This window comes from Spermophilus citellus, assembly GCF_964194105.1.
Source record: "Spermophilus citellus genome assembly, chromosome: 7".
Classification (NCBI taxonomy): Eukaryota; Metazoa; Chordata; class Mammalia; order Rodentia; family Sciuridae; genus Spermophilus; species Spermophilus citellus.
In genome coordinates this window covers 30,381,439-30,402,420 of record NC_138188.1, presented here as the reverse complement: position 1 = coordinate 30,402,420, position 20,982 = coordinate 30,381,439, and the positions used below count along the sequence as shown (strand labels likewise).

Below are 20,982 nucleotides of genomic sequence, written 5' to 3'. Positions count from 1 at the left end.
TATGGGATCTAATAAAAATTGTCAGTTAACAAAAATGAATCTTTGAATCTCACATTGCAAAATAATACCTTGACTCATGAAGAGCACCTAAAAATTGTTTCCCAAGTGTCAAAACAATTCCAAAAGGTTTATGTTCAGCTAGCCACTTTGTCATCACTGTCACATTAAAGGGGACCTTTTGTAAATAAGAATTTAAAAGTAATAATTCTCTCATTATAAAAGTAATGTGTCCATAGTAACAAATCTACAATGTTCATAGAGTCTGTCGTCTTTCATTCTAGCATCCAAAGATAATCATTCCATTCTTTCTCTTTACATTTAGAAAATTCATATTTTTAAAAACAAAACTGAGATTGTCATTTGTACTGTTCAACCTGTTTTCACAGAAAATAACTTTTCTCCATGGAATTAAATATTGAGAAAATGGTTAAGGCTACATGGTATTCCATTTTACGAATATACTGGGACAGGGTTATCAAAGTATACTTGCAAACTGCTTTTACCAGATCAAATCAAGATAAGAAAGGAAACTGAAATTAAGTATTCAGAAACTCTTAATAGCAGTTTGATTGGTGGAGTCCTCTGGTTGAACAAGATAACAGATAAAGGTTGTTGAACTTCTGAGACTGATGAATCACACATGGAATGAGCTTCCTAACAGTCACATGCAGTGAGTCTATAAAATCCAGAATCCACTTACTTCATGTAAAAAATCCAGAACCCACTTATTTCATTAAAAAAAAAATGAAATCGAGTTAATTCTACAGGATCATTGTTGGGATGGCTACTAATGAAAAACTGATGATAAAATTTCAAAACACTACATCACTTTATTTTGAATAAAATTTAAAAATGAATATGGTAATTGTTTTCTTTTGTGGCTTGGCAACTTCCAGGCCTTAATAATTAAAAATGCTCTAAAAGTATTGTAGCATACATACCAGAGTGTTAATGCAAATGGAATAACTAGAATTGTGGCTAACTTAAGGTTGGTCTACATCTTTATATACCAACTTTTAAAAATCATATTCCTTTCACAATTAGAAAAAATTTTCATTCAAAAGCATTTAAAGAATAGCTAAGATAAGTTCACACACTAAGATAAGTTCACTCTTTAAGCATCAGATTCAGTGGTTTTTGGTGTATGTGGAGTTCTTCAATCATCACTATTTTTAAAACACTTTCATCACCACAGTAAGAAACACTGTCAGTAGTCACTTCCCTTGCCCTCAGCACCTGACACAACTCATCTGCCTGTGCTGGCCATTTTGTCAAATAATATTGTATTATATTGACATACCACATATTGTTTATTCATTAGTTGATTGGACATAATACATATATTTCTTTAAGTATTTATTTTTTAGTTGTAGTTGGACACAATACCTTTATTTATTTTATACGTGGTGCTGAGGACCGAACCCAGGGCCTCACACGTGCTAGGCAAGAGCTCTACTGCTGAGCCACAACCCCAACCCCTATATATATTGTTTCTACTTTATTGTTATGAAAAAATCTGCTATGAACATGTGTATACAAGTTTTTGTGGGGACATGTTTTCATTTCTTTGGTTATATGCCTGAGGGATAAAAACATTTTTTAAAATGCCTATATTTTTGAAATTGCTTTCTTCATATCTCCTACTTGTTTTTGGACCACTAATTAGCTAGAGCCTTTGTATTCTACATAGAATGCTCATCCCTCAGATATTGATATAGTTTATACCTTCCTCTGCTTCAAATCTTTATAACGAGACCTACCCTATCCATGGTGTTCTAAACTGTGACCACTTTCCTCATTCTACTCTCAATTCCCTTTTGACTCTGCCCCCTTGCACCTTTCATATTCTAGTGTGAAACTTATTATCATTCATCTAATCCTATCAGAATGTCCAGAGAGACACTTGTTTAGTTCACTAATGTATCTCCAGAGCCTCTAATAATGTGTAGGACACGAAACAGATATTCATTAAATATTTGAATGAATAAATGAAATGTAGCAATCTCCTGGGCAATTTGGATGTCCACTTCAAACTTGATGCTCTATCAGGTATACTGCAATAGGGCTTTTCTTAATCTTCTAGAAAAGCAAAATTAATTCATGTTCTGAGAATGACAAAAAGAACCACAAGTAATACCAGGTTTAAAGAAGACTTTATTGTTATCAGAAAGACGAAATTTACCAGACAATTGGCATTTTCCTGCTAATGAGCATAGAGACTGCTGAGTGTAATCCCGACAGTTGGTTCTGGATTTTTTTTAATGTGAGATGACACAGTCAAATAAGATTTATTAAACCCAGAAAACATCCCTTCTTTCTGAATCATTTGCAATAAATGATATTGCTAAAAAAGAAACCTGGGTAGCCTGAAAATTCACCAAAAAAGTAAAATACATAGGAGAACAAGTGTTTTTTCCTTAAAATTATAACTGAAGATTAGAACAATAAAAAAGAAACATACAAAGCACGAATGGCTGACATTAAATGTTTATAGCAGCACAAATCACAACAGTTTAACTATGGAACCAACCTAGATGCCCTTCAACAGATGAATGGATTAAAAAAATGTGATACATTACTCAGCCTTAAAGAAGAATAAAATTATGGCATTTGCAAGTAAATGGATGGAACCAGAAAATAACATGCTAAGAGAAATAAGCCAATTCCATAAAACCAAAGACTGAATGTTTTCTCTGATGAGCAGATGCTGATCCATAATGGGGAGGGGGATAGGGAAGAATGAAGAAACTTTGGATTGTGCAGAGCGAGTAAGGGGGGAGGGGAGGGGCTGTGGAGATGAATGGTAGAGACAGATGTTATTACCCTATATACATGTATGATTACACACCATGTACAGCCAGAGGAATGACAAGTTGTACTCCACTTGTGTTCAATGTGTCAAATGCATTCTACTGTCATGTATAACTAATTAGAACAAATTTTTAAAAATTTTAAAAAGATGAATGGCTGATATTGACAAGTATTAGGTTGGGTTCCTAGTCCATTAGATTTATCAGAATGACTGACTCTGCACTAAGGTCTTTTCTTAGGCAAACAGAGAAGAAAATGTGTTTGAGAAGAGACTGATATAAGAGGCTGATATTAAGAGACTTTAAAATTAAATGAAAGGCAGAGAAAAATGATAAAGATTTTTAAATTACCATAAAGAACCTAGGGCACACAAGATCCTCATAAATCCTAAGAAGAGAATAAAAGCAAAATAATTTCATAGTTAATTACAAAACAAATTTAAGATTTTTTTTTAAAGAAAACAGCTTAAGAATCAATTCATGGGAATCACTGACATCTAGGTATCACTGGAATATATAACTCAAATGAACCTTTTGGGAGGGAAATTAAAACAAGTTTAATCAACAAAGTTTATTTACACCTTTTGGAGACTTATGAACTTGGGAGAGATGAAAATACCAGACTTCAAAGAATTCTTAGCTAAGATCAGATAAAAAAAAAAAAGAAAGGGAGAGAAGACAAAACACAGAAATATAAAGTAAACCATTAACCACCCTCCTGTCAAAAGAAATACTGAATACCTGATGCAGATTAGAACGCTGACGGAAAAATACAAATATCTAGTATTTTCAGAGGCAACAAGTGATATTGTTATTCTGCATCTAATCATGAATATGTTTAAAAGGCAAGTAAAATAGTTTTATATGGAAGAAGACTTCTCCTCTATCTGAAAAGCCTGCCTTCAGTCATATTATAGATATATATTTGAGAGGTAGGAGGGCCATGAGACACCCATCAAAGTAACAAAGTCACCCCTGTAAATGAGATAATAAAATGTCATTACTAGTGACTGCATAGTCTCCAAATAGAAATGGTAATGCTTTTCCATAGTGAGCCCTCATTAAAGGCTATCTAAAGCTGAGGAGGCAAGATTATCCTAATCTGAAAATTTATAACATATTCTAAAATTGTGCAACTACCAACTTTTATTGAATACTCATCATGTGTTAGTGATTTGGCTAGGCATTTATCATGGTTATTCCCATAACCAACACTGGTACAGATATAATGATTCCCATTTGAATGACATTAAACTCAAAAGAAATTAAATCTGTTCAAGGTTACACAGTTAAATGGTTGGGCCAGGCTTTGCACCAACCTGCTTAATTTCCCATTCTGTGCACTTAACCTATGATTTGAAACATTTTCTCAACTTTAGGAAATGAAAATAAATCAATTCTGATCATGTAACTAACTAGATTTATCATTGGACAGTACATTCGTGGAATAATTTTGAACTATTTTCAATTCTTTTTTTTATTGGTTGTTCACAACATTACAAAGCTCTTGACATATCATATTTCATACATTAGATTGAAGTGGGTTATGAACTCCCAACTTTTACCCCAAATGCAGATTGCAGAATCACGTCGGTTACACATCCACAATTTTACATAATGCCCTATTAGTAATTGTTGTATTCTGCTACCTTTCCTATCCCCTACTATCCCCCCTCCCCTCCCCTCCCAACTTCTCTCTCTACCCCATCTACTGTAATTCATTTCTCTCCTTGTTTATTTTCCCATTCCCCTCACAACCTCTTATATGTAATTTTGTATAGCAATGAGGGTCTCCCTTCATTTCCATGCAATTTCCCTTTTCTCTCCCTTTCCCTCTCATCTCATGTCTCTGTTTAATGTTAATCTTTTCTTCCTACTCTTTATTTTCAATTCTTTATCTGAGCGATAATTAGAAACCTGTTACAAATAACTTTGAAATCCACAATTTCAAACAGAGAAAATAACCATACTCAATTCACGGCAAAAAAACTAAAAGAAAAATGAAGTTTCCAAAGTTAAGATACTTTGCCATCTATAAATAAACCTTTAAGGTATTTCCATTTATGGGCATGCTGTAATTTTTTTTTTCTTAAAAAACGTGTTGAAGTTAAACATGCAACAACAGAACTTTGTTACCAACATATGATTTCAGGATGTTCTCTACAGAGAATTCAACAGTAGAAAAATGCTATTTTAACTAACATTGAGTTTTCAAAATAACCAGAATAATGAGATCTGAGGCTGTGATGTATTTCCCAGTGGTATAATATTAACCTCTTCAAAGCTTTGAGTTAATCTATTTTATGTTCTCAGGAAAATCTCAACTACTTTTTGATAAAGTCACTACATCCAATGAAATGGCAACTGGTCTGAAAACTTCATTAACTCTTTCAGACCATGAGGATACTTTTAGCTATACCGAACTCACTAATTCATTAAATAACTAAAGAGGCAATTCACAAAAAACAGAAAAATATATAAAAATAGGTTGAATATTTTTTCTGCCTATATATCACTCAAACAGCGCTGAGGCAATTTCAAGAGAACCATTGGAAAAATGAGTAAGGGCAAGTCTAGTCCCTTTGAATACAGGGGTCGCGTAATTTACTTTAGGAAAACCCTGTTAGCTACCTGCCTACAGCATATATCCCAGAGTTGCTAGTCCACACACAACATTCTAATGAACAATGAGCACAAGAAGTTATGTTCAAACACAAAGTAATTTTAATAATCTATCACGAAGGTAAAGATGGTAAATTTTAAAAATATTACTTATGGTCAAAGCTAGACAAGAAATAACTGCTATTTATTGGCTGTGTGATTTCAAGCAAAATTTTCTTCTTTGAACCAAAGTCATCTATAAATAACAGTGATAATAATTGTACCAAACAGCTTTGATGGGAAATAAATTAATTCAAATAAAGGAGTTAATAAGGTACTTGACTTAGAAATACTCAAAAATACTGACTAATTTATAATTACTATTTTAAACATACTACCCCAAATATACAACAGTTATTTGTTGTATATCTGAAAAAATAATATTTTTTCTTTTATTTTCAAGAACTTATAGGTACCTATATATTTTAAGGAATTTGGAGGGGGAAGTTATATTAAATTAGTTGATTTTGTCTATTACTTGCTTCTGTCTAAATTTTTTGTTAATTTCAATCCTTCTATTTAATGTACATTAATCCTACTTGTCTGCTATTTCAGTTACTATAGTCAACCACAGTCAACCAAGAACCACAAATATTAAACAGAAAGTTCCAAAAATAAACAATTCATAAGTTTTAAATTGTAAACTGTTCTGAGTAGCATGATAATATAGTGCCACCTCACTCTGTCCTGCCTGGGATGTCAAACATTCCTTTGTACAACACATTCAAGCTATATATGCTACTGGTACTATTAGTTACTCATATTGACTATCAAAGGTCAATCAGGTTATCAAAATGAATATCACAGTATCAAAGTGCTTGTGTTTAAGTAATTCTTATTTTACTTAACGAACCCAAAGTACAAGAATAGTGGTGCTGGTGATTTGCAATTGCTAGAGAAAAGCTATAAAGTGCTTCCTTTAATTCACACACACAACACACACACACACACACAAAACCAGAATACAAAAAATAGATAGAATATTCTTTACTGCCTATATATCATTAAGTGAAGGAGTAAAAGTTCTCAATAAAAAAAAAGAAGATATGCTGAGGATGCTAAGATCTATAGTAAGAATGAATCTTACATCCATGAACGTTTTTAGAAGGAAAAAGAAATTCATGATATTTTACTGCTGCACTTCAAACTGCAAAAGTTATGGCCATAGTGAGTGAAAAGTGATTAGTTCAGATGGAAAAGCATATACAGGGTTTGGTGCTATTAGCAATTTCACAGATCTACATGAGGTCTTGGCACATATTCTCTGTGGGTAAGAGGAAATTACTGTAAATCAACTAGAGTTTCTATCTTCAAAATACAGTATTTTACTGATTCCATCAGCCTTCAGTTACTACATAACCATTCAAAATAAACTATTTTTTGGGGGGGAGGGGTACTGGGGGATTGAAATCAGGCACTCTACCCCTGAGCCATATCCCCAGCCCTATTTTGTACTTATCTAGAGACAAGGTCTTACTGAGTTGCTTAGGACCTCACTTTTCTGAGGCTGGCTTTGAACTCTCAATCCTGCTGCCTCAGCCTCCCGATTACAAGCATGCACCACTGTACCCGGCCAAAAGTATTTCTTAAACTGGATGGCATACATGAGGGTGTCATTTTATTTTATTTTCTACAACTTATATTTTCCACAAAACTTTTGTAAAAGAATATATAAGACAGACCAAGGAACTCATGATAAAAATTTTAAAAACTATTTAAGTCAATTACAACCTAATTCTTAACCTTCTCTTTATTTCAACTGTACTTACAAAATATTACAGGTCAATATTGTATACTACATTTTTTTCCAGGTATTTGGAATTTCAAGTATTAGAAATATTTCCCTTACTTGTATCCAACCTAAGATTTTAGAAATTTGTTTGATGCCCATTAACTATGATCTGAGAAACTTTCAGGAAAAAAAAAAAAACTTCATTTCATAAAATAAATTTAATCTTGTCAATGTTTTCTCTGTAAACACTTTAAATTTTTAATACACTTTAAAAGTGGTATAAATATCATTGTTGTAGGCAAAAACTCTTAAGGATTTTCATTTTTCATGATAGAAAATCTGTAGCATTTCTAGTATTTGAGAAGTTCAAGCATCAAGTTGGTAATATCAGTAATAGTCACTTATAGGCATGTGCTATAAATAACAACTGTCCAACTAAAGAATGTATAAATTGTGAAAGGAGATCCTGGTAGCAGTTTTGTCATCAGCTTTGCCACTTTGACAGTTGTTAGAAGACACTCAAATTAGAAATAATATCTGCTAGAATTACCATCACTTAAATTTCAATCACCTTTATTCTTGCAATAATTTCTCAATTCTCAAAGACCTACACTTCCTTTTCATGAGGAAAAATCTTGAGCTTACAGGCCCTTGGTCGCTAAATTGCACTGAAAGCAACTCTAAATTTTTTCAAGTCTGCTTCACTTGTTTTATTTATATACCTTAATATTAAACCACCATCAGAATTTCCTCCTGTTTGGTCTTTTGAGAGAACTGTACTAAGGGTTAAAAAGTCGAACTCAGGGTAACACAGGAATCTTGGCTAGATTCACCTTTTTCAATGAGTTCCACTGCTTTATGCTTTCGAATACCAATGTTCTCGAATTCTCTAATTTATTACTGGCAGCAATGCTGACATCCATTCACAATCATTTATGGATAAAATTGGAATGATCTTTTAGAAGATACAGGATTTTGACAAAAACCAAAGGACTTGTGAGTCCATTAACCAGGAGCCTACATCAAACTGACACGAAGAACAAAAGTAGGATGAAGTGACCAAACACCATGGACACAGTCTGGGACAGATCACAATCAGGCTGTAGGCAAAAGAATTTGCTCACCTAGCAAAATTAAGTATATGCCTGTGGCTTGTGATAAATAAGCTCAAACAAACCTCATTTAACCAGGGATGAATACACTCCAAAAAATAACACAAATTAATCAACAAAAGAATTGGCACTAAACAAGTATGCATTTTTGCATAACCAACTAGAATAAATTTTTACACAAATAACTTGCAGATAGCAGGTAAGATACTATTTTTCTTAGTCTAGAACTTAAGAACATAATTTATTCTGCTCTCAAGTGCTGAATTAAAAACATCAGTTTGTCTTAAAATACATCAAAAATATAAAATGGAATGATGGAGGGATAGACAGATGGTCAGATTTGGGATAAACCAAGTACTGAAAAATATTAATTTGAAAATCTTTGTCAGGCATGATGGTGCACAACAGTGACTCTGGAGGCTGAGGAAGAAGAATCACAAGTTCAAAGTCAGCCTTAGCAACTTAACAAGGCACTAAACTCAGCAAGACCCTGTCTCAAAATAAAAAAGTAAAAAGGGGTGGAGATGTAGTTTAGAGGTTAAGCTTCTCTGGGTTTAATCCCCGTACAAAAAAAACACAAAACAACACAACAACAACAACAAAAAAACAATAAACAACAACAACAAAAACTCCTGAAAATCCTCGAGATAGGATGTGAATGTCTAGTGCAAATTTCTTTCAGGTTGGCTATAGATGAAAATTTCTAATAACATGATGAGGGAAAATTATGAGCCTGCCTTTCTTTTCTGATTAAATTGTCCTACAATGGAAAGACTATTTACCTACTACACTGAAATAACACCAAAAAATATGGTAGACATTCACATGGTAGGAATTAATTTATGAAGTTAATATTTCCTCATACAGTTATATCTTACAAAAATGCAGGGCAACTATTTCTAATGTAAAAGCTAACTATAAGGAAATTAAAGCCTTTTTAAAAATCTAATTTTGTTCATAACTGGATTCAAGTCTGAGTAAATCACATCAGTAGGTTAGTACTTTTTAAATAAAAGGTAAGAACCATAAATGCTTAACAGAACATTAATATTTACCCAGATTAAAAAGCTCCAACTAAACTATTTTGGACAGAATGTGCTGTGTTGGGGGAAATTGCCACCTATGAAGTTTAACCCTGTTGGGGGTTTTTTGTTGTATGTTGCCCATAATGCTCTTTAACTCCTGGGCTCAAGTGTTCCTTCTGCCTCAGCCTCCAGAGTAGTTGGGACTATAGGCAATGGGTTATGATCTTCAACAGTGTTTTTAATTCTTAATTTTAATATATAACTCAAGTATAAGTCAAAGTATTTCCTTCTAAATGAATAACAAATCAGTATGTGTAAAGTGTACAATGCCTACACTAATCTAAAACTGCCACAAACAGATCACAAATTAAGCTTTAAGAACATTTTAGGTTCCTTAACTTGTAGAAGAACTAAATTCCTCCAGAGACAAATGCTCTTAGAAAATAAAGAGGCCTGCAACAATATCAACTTTCAACAGAGCAACCACATCTTTAAATAATTGCCCAGAAGTTATACTGAAGCCTTTGTATTGTCTGCCACATCAAAATTAATTTTAAGTATTTCCACTACCCAAGGAAGTCAAAATAATCTGAGATCTCCCTCTGTTTTTTAAAAAATTACACCTTTTCAACTAAAAATTGGGTGTATATTCATAAAATAAAAGGGCAAGAGAAATTAAAATGCAATCCCTAAATCTGAAGAAACAGTGTTTCAATGGGAGAAAAGGGTACACAACATATCACAGCTGGTCTTTTCTATTCAGAAAAACAAATGCAATGTTGAAAAAGATATCCATCCACCTCTTCTATTTTAATAATATGTATGCTGGTTTCATCTGAGTAGCTCTTATTTCTAAAATAAAAACTTTATTATAAAAAATAAACATTTTTCTACAGAAGATATACTGTGACCCTTTCCTTTCTCAAACTTAAAAATGTCTTGAGATATTCTAGTCACCTGAAAGTTTTTCCAGAGTGTGTTCACTTAAGCAATTTTTTAAGATCTCTGCTATTGATCATTTACACATTTTACTTTGTATACATTCTTGAAGCTTTCTAGGCTTAATTTCTATTTCACTTTATCTTTGAAGCATAACTTGGCTTTTGCAAGAACAAACTGTACTATTCAAAAACTCTTCTTGAGCTCAAAGATGACATTTAATCATCTAACTCTATTATGGTCAATAGGCCTAACGGGCAAAAGGAATTTTAAACAGCCAGGTTTTAACTTGTTACTATTTTCCCTATATAGTAAACTCACACTGCAAACTAAATTTCCTAAGCCTGTAACAGTTTACCACTTGAAGACAAGTTTTACATTAAGCACAAACACTACTTTTTATACTAAGAAAATAAGAAGTTTATATTGTTACAATTTCCCTTTCACCCAATACTAAATAGTAGTAATATAGGTTTCCAATTTGTTCTTTGTAAAATACCCCTATTATTTCTAACTCTCCTATAGTGTTTTATAGCTCACAGAATACTTCCAAATTACCTTAAAAAAAATTCCACTTTTAAAATTAAACCCAGCACCTGTAAGGTTTTGGGAAAATATGGCCAATCTGCTCTAAGATTTAAGAAATATTCAAAATACATTCTGTATCCTCACTAAAAGTTTGAAAGAAAGTCTCTGACACTAAATGACCAAGGAATAAAAGTCAGAAATTTCCTGTAGAAGAGTTTAAATTTTAGTGTGTACATAATTTGGAAACAGAAAATCTCCTTCATTCATAACCTTAGTAATCCTTCCATTAAGTAAGTGCTAACAACTGTAGTTGATGAAATCAGAGCAGAAAATAATTATTGTAAATTGCTTTAGGTGTTTTGCTTTTACTATTACTGATCAAATGCAAAGACAACTGACACTAGGCAAGTGCTAATTATGTGGTGCTGAGGATGGAACCTGGTGCCTCACATGTACTAGGCAAACACTCTAGCACTGAGCTACAATCCTAGCCCCTCCATTCTTTAATCTTACCTTATGTCTTCTTAGTGGGTTTCTTGAGTCAATATATAATTGGATCTTACTTTCTGATTTAATCTGACAATTTAACTGGTGTGATTACTGACACAGTTACATGAATATCTTGCCAGCTGTTTTCTATTTGTCCCATCTATTGTTTACAGCCTCTTCTGCTTTCTCTTAAATGAGGATTTAACAGATCTATCTTAGCTACTGATTTATTAGTTACATCTTTTATGTGTTCTTTTGTTAGTTGTTGCCCTCTGTTTAAAATATGTTGTTAACCAGCCTAACTTCAAATAATATACTGCTTTATGTGTAATGCAACAACCTTATTAAGTATGTTCAATATCTTCCTCTTATCCTTTCAATTAATTTCTATTTTTGCAAGATAAAAATACAATATGCTGGGCTGGGGCTGTAGCTCAGTAGTAGAGTGCTTGCTTAGCATGTGTGAGGCACTGGGTTGGATTCTCAGCACCACACACAAATAAATAAAATAAAGGTTCACTAACAACTAAATTTTTTTTTTTTATCACAATACCCTTTTTGTTTTGCACAATCTTTTTTTGGGAGGGGTAGGGGGCAAACCAAGGATTGAACTTGGGGCACTCGACCACTGTGCCATATCCCCAGCCCTGTTTGTATTTTACTTAGAGACAGGGTCTCACAGAGTTGCTTAGCACCTCACTTTTGCTGAAGCTGGATTTGAACTCCTGATGCTCCTGCCTCAGCCTCCCAGCCACTTAGACAATCTTTACACCATGCCCAGCTTACACAATCTTTTAAAACAAAAAATAAGAAAAATAAATAAATTTAATTTTACATGCATGTATTTGTGTAGATACAAGTTTCACCTATCTGGAATTTCTTTTAGCATGACTTACAGTATAGATTTACTGGCAAGAGTTTTCTCAGCTTTCATTTCAGAGTATCTTTATTTCACCACTTTTTTGGGAGGGTGGGGGAGGTGGAAGAGTAGACACTGGGATTGAATCCAGGGTTTTATTCCTTACATGAGGCAAGGACTCTACCATGGGTATGAGCAACATACTCAGCCCTTTATTTTGAGATAGGGTCTCCCTGAGTTGCCTTGACTGGCCTCGCACTTGCTATCCTTCAGCTTCAGCCTCAGCCTCAAGAGTAGCTGGGATTACAGACCTGTGCCACCACACCTAGCATTACCTTCATTCTTAAAAGGTGTTTATGCTGGATATAAATTCTGGGTGGATCATTTCTTTTTTTAAGTACCTTACAGTTGTCACTCAATTGTCTTCTTGTTTGCATTCTCTGTCATAATTTTGATCTTTTTTCCTCTACACATAGTTTATCTTTTGCTTGGCTAGACTCAATATTTTCCTCTTTGCTGGGTGTAGTGGCACACACCTGTAATCCCAGCAGCTTGAGAGGCTGAGGCAGGAGGATCTCAAGTTCAAAGCCAGCCTCAGCAATTTAGTAAGGCCCCAAGAAACTCAGCAAGACCTTGTCTCTAAATTTAAAAAAAAAAGGGGGGGGGGACTGAGGATGTGGGTCAGTGGTTAAGTGCCCCCGGGTTCAATCCCCAGTGCCAAAAAATATAAATTTATATATATATTCATTCCCCTCTTTGGTTTCTGTTTACTTAAGTTTGGATGCATGTGCTTTGCACAGGGTGTTTTTGGGGTTTTTTGTTGTTTTTTGTGGGGGTGAGGATTTATACTGCTTTGAATTTCTCTAAGCTTCTTAGACCTGTGATTTGCTGTCTCATTAATTGTGGATAATTCTCTAATATCTCAAGTATTTCTTTTGCTCTTTTCTCTCTTCCCCTGGGATTCCAAATACATATATATCACATGAATGTTATCCCCGAATGTGTGTGTTTTTAAATGTTTCTAGAAAAGGTTGGAAGGAACCCAAGTTGCAGGTGGGTAATTTCTACTGACATATCTACAAGTATGGTGATTCTTTCCTCAGCTATGATAAATCTAAGACCAAAGATTTTTTTAATATTTATTTTTTAGTTATAGGAAGACACAATATCTCTATTTTGCTTTTATGTGATGCTGAGGATGGAACCCAGTGCCTCACACATGCTAGGCGAGTGCTCTACCTCTGAGCCATAACCCCAGCTCCTAAGTCCAAAGATTTTATTTCTAGCATTTTCTTTTGGGTTCTTTTATAGTTTCTCTGTTGAAAATACCTTGCATTTTGCCCATTTTTCTGTTTCAACATTTAACAACATAGTTTAAATCCCCTGCTAGATAATAGTCTCTACATTAATCTGAGTGTAGTTCTCAAAGGGTATTCTTCCTCTTGAAAGTTTTTTTTTTCTTTTACTATTTTGTGTGCGTCAGAATTTTTCATCAAAAGCTGGACATGTTGTATAGGACAGTACACTGAGGTGAAAATATTTTATAACTAGAAATGGACACACCTTTTCTTTGTGAGGCCTTTAGTGCAGTTATGTTGTTACTCTATTTAGGAATTGGGTTGGGTCTGAGTTTGCTATGGGGGGGGGTGGCTTACTACAGTAATGTCTATTCCTTGTTTTTTTTTTTTTTTTTGATAGCAGCAATTGAACCCAGAGGCATTTAAACATAAAGCCACATCCCCAGCCTTTTTTATTTCAACACAGGGTCTCACTAAGTTTCATAGAGCCTCACTTTAATTGCTGAAACAGGACTCAAACTTATGATCCTCCTGCCTCAGACTCCCAAGTTGCTGGGATTTCAGGGCTATGCCACTAGTCAGACTAATTCTTTGTGTGTACCTTTTTGTATACTCTTGTGCCTTTCCTCATAGTAGTCTGCAGTTATGATTACTTGCTATTCAAAGCTTCTAAAGTGTGGCATCAAGAGGTGAGGGACACAGTCTCTGTTCTCAATTAATTTTTCAGTTTAAGCCATAAACTATGTGTTTGGATCTCAGGGATGTTACATTCTCATTTCTACAAAATCGTCCTTAACTGCAGTTTGGGGTTCAGGGCCCCACCTTTAGGCATAATATTCCTACACTCTTCTCTTGTTTCACCTGAGTTCAATAGGACTAGCAAGAATGCCTTTTCCCTCCACAGATGAGACAGAGGGGAAGAATGAGAATAGTTTCTTAACCCTATTTAAGAGCTCTGCGGCTACTCCCCTCCACTAGGTCTAACAATACTCCCCTGGGTCCCTTCCAACCTTTTCTAGAAGCATACCCAGTGAAGTTTGTGGATAAAGAGCTTAGTGCACTCAGCCTTCATCAATTTCTCATCTATTCTGGCTGAACTCTTCTTACCAGTATTCAATTATGTCTGATGAAGATTAATGCAAATTTATGTCTTCTCTCCCTCTCTCTCCTCTCTGTCCTTAAATTTGGGGCTAGTGGTTTGCTCTGTGGCCTCCATTCTTTAATTGATCTCAAAAACAAACAAAAAAAAAACCAAAAAGGAATTTGAAGTGAGACTAGTTCTCTTTTGTTGCAAAGGTGAACAAAGCTGCTTTTTGCAGAATGCGGTTCTATAATTTATGATGCAGTTCAGGATAGTGAAAGAGGTGTGACAATAATTTGGCATAAAAAGGGAGCATTTATTGGGTCTGAGAAACATTGACTCAAAGGATATCTCAAAACAACTCCCCTTTTACCACCACCAATAATGACAGTGAAGGCCAACATCTATTAGTGCAAAGTGTTTACCAAAATTGCAGTTTACCTGCATAGTCTTGTTTCTACTTTGCTAATTTTAAGTAAATCAGAGAAGCAGAGGGAAAATATGTGTAATAGGAACCTTAAAGTCACCTGTGTAAATACAACTGGTTGAGAAACAATTACTTAAAATTTACCCAATTTATTCAGAACCAGACTCCACTATCAACCTTTTTACAAATTTAATAATGCCAGTACTGTGATGGTTCACCTGTGCAACCTCCCCCATTGTGGATAAACTGAAATTCTTGCAAAGAATGCGTGTTCCATGATTCCATAACTGGTTTTCACTGATGACATAAATCTATTCTGTTAATTTACTTTTAAGTATTTTGTTTGCAACTAAGTTTAACACTAGATGATGTTTATATATTTTAGACAATTTATCACCACCACTTTAGAAAAAGAGGAATTTAGAAAAAAAGCCATTGCTTCTCACTGGAATACAAATGCTGGTATTTTCCATGAACTGAACTCTATTAAGGTTATTCACATTCCTATTTCTTAAAAATGCTCTGACTCCTTTCTTCCTCCCTTAATATGTTCTACTTCCTGTTTTTAAACAAATATAGTGTTTTCTTAACAAGGACTAATGTTCCCTGAATGCATTGTGATATTAATAGTTCAAGCCACTTTTTAGATATAGCTCCTTAACATTGTTTCACCTTATGTTTAAAATATGAGCAAGGTTTTGTTATATGTGAAGTCAAACAATAAACTACTTCCCAGAAACAAGCAAAAAACAAACAAACAACAACAACAACAACAAAAAAACCCAGCGAAATCTAGTTTTTTCAGGATACTGGATTTCTGACAATTTGGGGGGAGGGAGCAAGTCCAGTTTCATATTCCCATAGACTCACAAATTACTGGCAATATATACAAACCCTAATTCTGTGAGCAATTTCCTCAAATCCTAAGGAAAGAAGAGCCAAGTCCTCCTACTCTTGTGTTTAGTTCCAACATCTTAAAAAATAGTGACACAATGGGGCTGGGGTTGTGGCTCAGCAGTACAGCGCTAGCCTCGCACGTGCGAGACCCTGGGTTCGATCCTCAACACCACATACAAAAATAAACAAGTGAAATAAAGGTGTTGTGTCCAACTACAACTAAAAAAAATAAATATTAAAAAAGCATTAAAAAATAGTGACACAAATATGTTCAAACTTAGAAACCTATCAAGTTCAGAAACTAATAAAGGAAATATTATAAAAAAATAATCATCATCATCACTAAGAACGGGTCCAAAGTCCTGAAAGTTTAGCTCTTTTCAAAGACACTGTACTTGAAAAATATCAAAATAAACCTACTGTATAAAGAAAGCCCTTCATAGAAGAGGCAACAACAGCAGGTAGAGGCTCTCCTTTTTGAGAAGCAAGGTGGGGTAAGAGGGAAAAAAGCAGACAGGCAAATCAAAAAAACATTACTTTCAAAGACTACCGCTATATTAGGGAGAGAGTTTTACTCTTGCCAGCAACTGAAAAAGGAAACAATCTCAAGACAACACAGGTTAAATGAACACCCTACAATCGGGACAATTTAAAGATAGGCACTCTTAAGTGTGGTAAGTCTCTAATACACCTTTAACAGTCACTTCATTGAGTGTCAAAGTCCTACTTCACCCATTCCAAAGGCTGCAGAGGTGAAATCACAGCAGCCAAGAAAGGCCACTTGTATAAGCTATCTTGCATACAGAAAAAGCCTTGGAGAAAAGCTTAATTTTGATAAAGGAAGGAACTGGAGAAGGGACGACGCATTTTGCTCATTTCTCAGAAAAACGAAACAAAGCTAAGAAAAGAAAGTCAAGTCTAAGCGCGACTCAGGGAGGAGGAGGATTGCTGACTCTAGGAAATAAGAGTTTCCTGCCTCCAGGAGGAAAGGTGCTCCGGCTAGGAGGCAGGAAGGGAATCCCGAGGGCGGAGCCCACAGAGGAATGAGGGGTGTGTGGGGTTAGGGATGCACTAAGGGGAGTGGGGAACCGTGGTGGGTAGGAACCAAAAAAACCAGGCAAAGAGAGGAGTGGGGCTGAACAGGACAGTACCCTGGGCAAATGTCACTCAGAGCCAGGGGTCCGGGGGCTGCGAACGAAGGACTCACACCAGTAGCCTGGGGGGAGGGTAATCTGCTGCCCTTAGCAACTTCAGACTGCAGCGGCCAAGACACTATCCCTTCTTTTCCCTGCTCTGAGTGCCCCCGCCCAAGTCCCCGCGGCGTGAGGAAGGGGTAAGTCTCGTGCCCGGAGTCGGCTTTACCTTCGCGGGAGGCTGGAGGCTCCAGCCCGAGCTCCTCCCGCCGCCGGCTCTGCGTCCAGAGTGGGATGAGGCGCTCTCTGGCCTCCTCCCCCTCACAACTTCCCCTTTCCCCCGCCGGGGCCCTGTAGCTCCGCTGCCGCCGCGGCGCTGCCTCCCCGCCCCCTCCGCCTCCTCCCTCTGCCTCTCAGAGGCTCACTCTGGAGGCCGCCATCTTCGTCCAGGCTTTGAGCGCCGCGCTCCAATACGCCTGCGTCGCCACCGCCCAGGCAGTCACGAGACCCAGTCAGCTGATTTAAGTGCTTCCGCCTCCTGCCCCGCCCTCCCTGTCCCATTTGCTCCCTTCCGGGAAATATCGCGTTTCTCCGACCCGCCGGCCCGCCCCCTAAGCAGGTACACATGCGCAGAGTGAGTGAGGAGGCCGGCCGTGGGGATCCTAGGGTCCACGCAACGCGTGAGGGGGCCCGCCCCGCGGCGCGTGCTGAGAAGGATCTGCCCCTGGGCGCGCGCGCGCACGCGATGGGCCAAGCCTCTTGGTGTGTTTTCCAGCAGCCACGCCCCTCCATTTGTGTTCTGCGGGTTGTAGGAGTGTGTCCACGGATTTGTGCTATTAATCCGGTCAAGTCCTGTTTGGAAGCACGTCTCAGACCTGGCGCATCCGCGAGGCGGAAGCCTCGGCCTACTATCCCGTTTATCTGGATTGGAAGCAAGTTTACTTGCTGTTGAGACACTCAGAAGAAAGACGACTGAGCAGTTCAGATTTTGAGCGGTCTCAGGGGTGGTGGAGACCAAAGCTTCAGAGATGCCTAAGGCCTTTGTTGGTGAGAGTGTTGGACAGGTGATACTAATAGCGCCCACTTATTGTCTGCTGATCACATATCTAGGTGTTTACTTAACGCTGCTTAATCCTAAACAATATGAGACAGGAATTATCCTCATTTGCTGTTTAACTAAGGAAGGTCAGTTCCCCTTCTTTCCAGACCTGAACTGTAAAGATCACAGTTTAAAACTTATTCTGCTACAGTTTTTTTTTTTTTTAATAGTGTAGGGGCTTTGTATGGATACATTATTTTATGAGGGTTAAAACTCTGATAAGGAGTTTAATACTCTATGTTAGCAGACCTGAAATTGTGATTTCTTGGGGTCCTCTTCAGTGATTGACTCTTTTTATAGATGGTATTTATAGGATGAAAAATCTGTAAAACGATTGTTAAAGAATTTGCTCCTTGACTCTGTTGACCCATTACTCTGCTCTAGGGCAGAAAAAGATTTTGCATTTATCCTCAGAGTAGACTTTCCTGTATTGCAGCAGTAAGATAAGGTGCATGTAAGGGGAGGTACCAGGAATAGCTGGGTGTGGGAAGACACGACCTGAAATAGAGAAGGAAGGGAGGAGAAAAAAGAAACAGACGGTCTGAGTTAGGGGGCCTTTTTGGTTTATTCCATGGAAACAGAAATTTGTGATTATGTAGCCTTTTATAGCCTTCCAGTAATCCTAGAAGTAGATGTGGGGTGTATCATTTCTATTTTATAGAGGAAGTATACCCAAAGGGTCTAAGAAACTTGCTCAAGGTGACCTACCTCTTAAAGGTTGAGCCAAGATTTAGTCACAGGATGTGCAACAGCAAGGCCATTGAACTACTAAGCTGCCACACTGCCTCTCTGTTCAATATTTGGGACCAATAAAATTGATTTTCAGAGTTGGGAGGAGCCTTCGGTAATATGAACTGCTCTCATGTCCTGGAGTGGAAAATTTCCTGCCTCCCGAGACATATTTTTCCTTTGCATTTTTTAGAAACCATTTTCCTTGTATTTGCCCATCTTGCCCTCTCTTTCATGAGTAGTTTCCCCCTCTTTTTCCTCTTCTAAGTGACATCTCTAAGTATGTACCAATATACCTAACCACCCTATCCCACTCCTCTCCTGCTTATCCACCTAACTATCCCAACCACAGATTTTCATCCTAAGCAATAACCTATTGCTTTCATCTTCTGTTCACAGATGTGATTTAAAGACTTTTTGTATCTTCCCTGGTTGCTCTTAATTGAATTTGAACATATTTGTGTCAGTATTTTTAAGATTCTGAAACTAAACACAAGAGTCAGCAGGAGTAGGAGGAGGACTTGGCTCTTCTTTCCTTAGTCTTCTGTTAAATTAGTTTGTTTCCATCTCCTGCTCTTTTTTTTAAGAGTTTGACAATTTCAAGGCAGATCTTCAAGTTTCCTCCGTCTGGATTTATCTTTTTATTCAAAACCAGATTTGCAATAGCTTTTCTGACATTTTCATACAACAAACATCAAATTTATAATCCAGACTATATTATACATCCTTAAAATGTTTCACAACTTTTGAAAATGCTTTTTACAGATTTTTTGGACAACAATAGCTTTCATGAGTGTCCTTAATTAGTATAGAAGGCAGGAGAGGCCCAGGATTTTAGAAAGCCCACAGGCCAAACACTACTCATTCAAGTCCCCATTTTTGCTAAATTGATCTTTCTAATTATTTCAGTGTTTAAATCCAAAATAAATCCTTAAAAACTTTGTGCCACTCAGTAATATTTGAACTTAAAATCCAAAATTCAAAGTGCTCCAAAACCCAAAATTTATGTTAATGCTTAAAAAGTAGTTTTTGGAGCATTTTCAGGTTTTTAGAGTAGGGATGCTCAACTGATAAACTCTATATAGATATTTCCACCTCCCCCACAATCCAAAATCTGAAACACTCTGTTAAACTAGTTTGTTTCCATCCCCTGCTCTTTTTTAAGAGTTTGACAATTTCAAGGCAGACCTTCAAGCTTCCTCGGTCTGGATTTATCTTTTAAACTCAGCATATTAGACAAGGGATACTTAACTTGTATTGTTAAAGCATGGTAATAAAAGACTTTATTCGGGACCATTGCAGTGGGTTCTAGAAGTGGAGAGAGAAGTTGAGCAAATGGGGATTTATAAAGAAGGAGCAGAATAGGGGTCAAATGTCAGTGTAGGGAAAATTACTAAGAGGAAAGAAACATGAGGGGTATGGGAGATTCTGACTAAACCCACATAACAAGATTCTTGCTTTGGTCAGGGTAATCAGATATCACCTCCAGAGAGAAGGAAGATGAGAAACTTGATAAGATATCCAGGGATAACTAGAAACTAAGGTTTCAGGGGCTTCTGGATAAACTGAACTAGCGTGATGTTTTTGCTAAAACTGGATTTTACATGAAAGTGCACAGATGGACCTAGGAGAAAGTTCAGGAGCCTAACTAAAGTTTTGCCAAGCAAAGAGTCATTTTGAAATGATAATATTATGGATATTTGTGTTGTTAAATAAAATGGTTAAAGTAATTTTGCTTTTTTCTTTTTTAAATGTAGCTGCTAAGAAACAAAACTCTATATGTGGCTCCCTTTATACTTATCTTAGACAGCTTATTGTCATCAGGTCTTGTTCAGACACACAGTGAGTGTCATAAAACACATCAATTGAGTTGATGGGCTCAAAGCACCCACAGAATCATCTTCTAGACTTCGTTTAACTTTATGTGGGCATCTTCTGCTGTTTTGGGAGTTTTTCTCAAGGTTTACCTCACCATATATATTTAGTTTTTTGTGTTCCTCCATACTACTAATTGTATAAATTTGGAATTTTTGACAACATATGACAAATTATGAAATAAGAATTTCTTGACATACATATATATTGTTATGGTTCAGATAGGAGATGTCCCACGAAAGCTCTTGTGTTAATGCAGGAATACTAAGAGGTGATTGGACTGTGAAA

The 20,982-nt window shown here is 36.3% G+C and overlaps 1 protein-coding gene across 2 annotated transcripts in view; it reads right to left on the bottom strand.

The window, feature by feature from the left end:
* DNAJC13 (DnaJ heat shock protein family (Hsp40) member C13) overlaps positions 1–17,464 on the bottom strand; it is a 124,063-nt gene extending 106,599 nt beyond the window's left edge. For both annotated transcript variants that reach the window (XM_081300893.1, XM_081300894.1), the window contains exon 1: positions 17,221–17,464. The gene's annotated coding sequence lies outside the window, so the exon portion shown is untranslated. The remainder of the gene's footprint in view (positions 1–17,220) is intronic.
* Between the last annotated feature and the right edge of the window lie 3,518 nt (positions 17,465–20,982).